Genomic DNA, 5,810 nt, shown 5'->3' with positions numbered 1-5,810 from the left:
GTGCACTTTGTGTGATATTTCATATTCTAAAAGTTTAATCATTCATGACAGCTATTAAGATAAAAATATTAAAATAATTTGAAAATGTTACAAGTTTCAAATTTATTAGTTGCCTAACTAGTGATTAAGTGTTCAGAAAGCTCTGCTTTTTGTAGATTCAGAATTTTAGTAAATTGAATAAATAGATCACGCACAAAAGTCACTCGAACTTTAAAGATGATGTCTGGTCCGGCAATCTCTTCTCCCAAGACCAAAGCAGAGTTTAGCTGGGACTTCTCCGTGAATGCTGGGTGTTGAGTATTCTCGCAGGTGAGCAGCAAACCAAAGTGAAGGTTGCTGGAGGCCAGCTCCCAGGCACTGAGATGCAGCCTGAGCCTTTGGGATGTCATCGACAAGGGCCTCAGGCTCCCTGGTGTGGCCTCTTCTGCCTGGTTCCAGGAGCTGTCCCGATAGGGTTACCGGATGCAACAAACCAAAATACAGGAGTGAAAAATGTTGCCTGGATCGTATCGTACTTCCATGTAAAAGTGATTCTGTGTTTATCTTAAATTCAGATGTAACTAGGCATCCTGTATTTTATCCAGCAACCCTGTGCCCCAGTGAGGCTCCAATCCAGACCACAGACAAGAAGTCCATGGCTGCCCTGGGTGCCAACCACGCCTGGATTTCACTGCCTGGGTCGTAGGATTCTGAGCCCCAGCACGCTTTTGCTCTAGCACTGCCTGACATCTGCCTGACACAGACAAGAAGTCCATGGCTGCCCTGGGTGCCAACCACGCCTGGATTTCACTGCCTGGGTTGTAGGATTCTGAGCCCCAGCACGCTTTTGCTCTAGCACTGCCTGACATCTGCCTGAGTTCTTGCTCAGGCTCAGCTCAGATTTCAACCATGACACTAAGTTCTCACTCCCCATTGTCCCACTCTTCTAGAAGATCTAAAGTCTGGGTTGTGGTTCCACAGGCGCTTTATTAAGGACGGCATATGTTTGGAAATCAGAGTTCAACTTTCCTGCAGAAATAATATGATGGAGTTCCCAGGCCAGCCCGTAACAATCTGCTTTAACCCATGATGAACCCGGGTGTGCACAGGTCTAACAGCACAACTTCAACTGAGCCCATTCTATGCAGATCGGATAAATGTACTCGAGTGTCGCCCAGGTGCTTGGCTCTCTGCCAGGAGGCTGCGAGAAGTCAGATGGTCTTGTCCTTCTGGAGTCCGCAAGGCTGTGTAACTTGAGGACTGTAATTTTGTGACTTTTTTTCCTATGGAAACAAACCTGGGTTTTAACCAGGAGGAGCTGTGATGGTAGAAGTAGTGTGTGCGTGCATGCATACATGTGTGTGCACGTGCATATGCGCGCGTGTGTGTGTGTGTGTGCATGCGTGCGTGGAGGGCACATCAGACCCACAGAGGCTACCCCGAAGAGTGGAAAGCAATGTTAACTGGAGTCACCACTGACTCGTTCACTCTGCACAGTGTGAGAGAAGGCATCTTTCTCTACATTGTGTAACACACACTTTTCACACATGCATGTGCACACACACATCCCTGGGGCTCTGTCGCTGCCCAGATCTTCTGAACTAGGAGCCTGAAGGCAGCTCCCCTGACCAGTTGAGACATTTCTAAGACAGGGAACCGGATGTGCAGAGGTGGCCAGAGAAGACAGGACAGCAGCAGTCTCTAGGTGGAGACTGAGAAGGGAGGACGGAGCCAAGGCTGTGAGGTCTTGGGGTGGTTTCCTTGACTCAATCCCATCTCCTGGTGGAGAGCAGGTGCCCCATAAAGAATTGCTGCAGGAATGTTTGAATGACCCCAGGAAGGACTGAAAACACAGCATGGGAGGCTCTCCCACCACCACTGCCAGAGGGTGCTAGCCTCTGAGTCCTGCAGTCCCAGGTTTGAATCCTGCTCCAACCCCGACTACCGCATGGCCTTACCCTCCCCAAGTCTCAGGCTTCTGGGTCAAAAAAAAAAAGAAAAAGGGGGGGGGGATAATGTTCATTTCTTAAAGATTACACAAGGTTAAAGTACATAAAAACCTTAACACAGTGCCTAGCTCAAGATCCGTTATTAAAAATAATGTTATCAATAAAAAAACTACATGGATCCGTGTTTCACAGAAGTGTCTTTACAAAGAAAAAAGAAAAATCCAGCCTTAGAACCAAGAATCCCTGCAAGGTCAGAAAATGCTTAAAAAGGACAACCTCTTTCCTTTTTCTGCTCCAGCCCAGGAAAGGTGGGCCTCTTCCACCACCTTGTGGACACCCAGGGATGGCAGGTGACGGCCACACTGGCTTTCCTCTGAACTGTTGGAGCCCCAGCAGCTTTGCACAATTATTCTGGGTCTGACTTTGCATTTCCATTTCATCCTCTTTTCTTCTCGAGGATGCAGCTAGGGGAGTGGGCGGGGGCTCATGTGACCTCCTGGTTTGGGGGCAGGCGCACCTGGCTGTGTGCTGGTCACCTGCGTGCACTTTAGGGCTTCTGGGATTTGGTGGACCTTTGTTTTCCTGGGATCCTGCTGTGAAGCTAGTGGGGATCCTGCTACTCTGTGGCCCTGCCTGGCCCCATATACCCCACTGGGTCTCTTTGCCACAGTTTCCTCCGGCCTCCTGACCTGGCCATCCTTCCCACAATAAGGCTCAGGGTCCCCCATCAGGGTATCCCCTCACCCCATAGGGCCATTGCAGCTTTCAGCTCTGTATCGGAGCACCGGAGCCCCGACTGGGAGCCGAGGGAGCCTCACCGGGCAAAGGAGACCCAGTACACTGCTCGACTCCCCCAGCCAGGCTGCAGCCACCACACTGGTGCGGGGCAGCTCTGCCCAGAACAAATTCCTCCTGGGACAAGGGCAGGGCCCGAGCCAGAAGGTAGCTGGGGAAGCCCCTCAACCTCCTTCCTCCATCCCAGCTCTGCCTGCCTCCCTACAGCGCCCAGGGAGCTGAGGGGTGGGCTTCTCCTGTGTTTCTTTCATGTTCTGTCAACCGCCTTCGACTCTGGTCTCCTGATTAGACCTGTTGACATCACAAGGGAGATCTTGTCTACACAGGGGGAGAAATATCACCCTCTGATCTGTCCCTGGACGGGTCAAAAAAGGAAGGTTCAAAACTTGGAAGGTTCTAACCTTGGAAGGTTAAAAAAAGTCAAAGGAATTTTTAAAATTCCTTCCTTTCTCAGCAATGCCTAGATTTCAAGCCCTTTCTCTTGCTGCAAAAGCCTGTTGTGAACATCAGCAACTAGATACTAACTGCTGTCTTCTTGGCATTCCCAATCTCCCCGTCCCACTCCCTCCCCTGTCCCTTGAAGCAGATGAAAGCCACAGAAGCAGCAGAAGCGGCCACTCCCCAGCCCCACCTCCCGGGCACAGGGGGCCACATCTCCCAGCCTTCCCAGTGGCTGCGTGTGGCCACGGCCCTGCGTCCCAGCTAGTGGAGGGTGCGTGGACCTGGATCTCCTGCAAGCCTGGTCCCCGCACAGGTGTGTCTGGGCTCCTTCCCCCACCCACCAGGGCAGAGCAAAATGGGGGAGCCTGGGTCCCTGAGGGACTGCATGGAAGTCCCCACGCATCAGGGACACCCCTGTGGAGTTCACCCGAGGAAGACATAATCTATTGCGTTAAATCCTTGAGATGTCCACGTTTATCAGTTACAGTTGTGAGCTTTCCACTAACTAAATGACAGGTAATTTGTGTATGAATGAAAATAGAACAGCACATTGGTATTTTTTCAAACTATTACTTCCGTTATGGAGATAAAACACGGTAGAACCGGTTCTCTAATGGCTCCTTCCTGGCTTGGCCGGAATCTGTTAGAATTCCTCATGGCTTCATCTGGGGCTTTCTGCCACCGCCGCCCCCCTATTGATGCATGGTGCAGTCTGCCTTCAGGTGGCTCCATGTGCTGGTGATTCCCAAAGGACAGTCTGAGCTCCAGCCTTGTATCTAGGATGACCTGGATGCTTCAAAGGTCCCTCAAACTCAGCAAGTCCCAGAGCAAACCTGTCACTCTCCCCCCACCGCACACCTGCTTCCGTCCATCCGCAGTCTCCCTTCCTTCATTCGGTTACGCAAGCTGGAAACTTCTAGGCACCTCCTTCTCTCCTTCCCATAGCCCTCACCTTCAGTCTGTCACCAAGGCCTGTTAATTTTACCTCTTAAATACCTAACCAATCCACCAACTCTGTCCCTCCATGTCAACCCCAACCTCTGCCACCTGGGCCATGCCGTAACCTCCACCTGGCACACCCACCTGGTCCCCTCCAATCCATTCTCAACCCTGAGCTTTATGATCTTTGCAAAATGTGAGTATGATTTAGGTCACCCACTCCCCTTCCAGGCTTCTTCTTGCTCTTAGAAAATGACAGCAGCCCAGGCGGACCCCAGCCTGGCCCAACCTGTCTCTCCAGCCCACCCCCTCCTCAGCTCGGGCCTCTGCATCCCAGCCCCCTGGCCCTCCCTCAGCTGTGTGCTCAGCAGCCCTCCCCTACCCAAGAGTGCTGCACGTACAGACCTGCTGTCTGGAACACGCTGCTCTCCTGCTCAGCCATCAGTGCACTTGTCAAGTGTCACTTCCTCAAGGAACCCTCAACCCTCCCCACAGGGTCCAGTCTCCCTGTTATAAACGTTCACAGAGCCACGTGCCTCCGCTCTGCAGCACCTCCTGTGGTCACGGTTTCACTGCAGGCTGTATAATCATCCGATCTGTCATCATCTGACTCAGCCACTCACTCCTACCCCAGGGCCTTTGCACATGCTCTTTCCTCTGCCTGGCCCCCTCTCCTCCTCCAAGGCTTTCTTCAAATGTCACCTTCTAGGTGAGGGCTTATTAATAATCCAATTTAAAACTGCAACGCCACCCCCCCCTCCCAGCCCCGCACTCCCTAACCCCCTTCTCTGGGGAGTCACTATCTTTTTTTTTCAATTGATAAGCAAGTAAAGGTTGTGTATGTTTATTGCATACAACATGATGTTTTGCTATATGTATACGTTGTAACTCCCTAACCCCCTTCTCTGGGGAGTCACTATCTTTTTTTTTCAATTGATAAGCAAGTAAAAGTTGTGTATGTTTATTGCATACAACATGATGTTTTGCTATATGTATACGTTGTAGACTGGCTAAAGCGGGCTATTTAGTACATGCAATGCCTCATGTACTTATTTTTGGTAATGAGAACACTTAAGGTCTACTGTCAGCGATTTTCAAGCATACACGATATTATTAACTATGGTCACCGCGATGCACAACAACAGAGCTCTTGAATTTATTCCTTCTGACTGAAGTTTTGTGTCCTTTCAAGGGGTTGTTCTGTATTTATTTGTCTTGTTTGCTGTGTATTTTCCTCTCTAAAACGTCACTCCACGGGGGCAGGAGCTTTGTCACTCTTGGTCACTGCCGTGTCCTCAGTGCCTGGAGCAGCGCCTGGCACAGGGCGGGCACCTGAGGAACGTGGTGAGCAGTGAGCGCGGTGCAGTGACCCACGGCGCTTAGGGCACGCGACGGCTATTTACAAATGAGCTCACGAACGTTCATTTGTAAATGAGACAAAAACGTAGTCAATCCGTTTAAAACTCAGAAGAAAAGAACGGGAGCCCTGAGGCCAAGGAAAATGCTGGAATACGTCATACGAATGTGTTCGTCTTCAGACCTAGACAGGGGTCAATAGGCATCTTAACGTGCTGCGTGCAGGAGGGGTCCGTGCAGGTCACAGGACGCTGTGAGTCCGTCGGGACAGGGGCTCGCAGTGCCGGCCGGGCGCGGGGGCCGCGGGGGCGGTGACGTCACGGCCCCACCCCTCGGGCTGAGGCTGCGGCG

The sequence above is a fragment of the Galeopterus variegatus genome, unplaced genomic scaffold (assembly GCF_000696425.1).
Source record: "Galeopterus variegatus unplaced genomic scaffold, G_variegatus-3.0.2 Scaffold3082, whole genome shotgun sequence".
NCBI classification, from domain to species: domain Eukaryota; kingdom Metazoa; phylum Chordata; class Mammalia; order Dermoptera; family Cynocephalidae; genus Galeopterus; species Galeopterus variegatus.
This window is presented reverse-complemented; position numbering follows the sequence as displayed.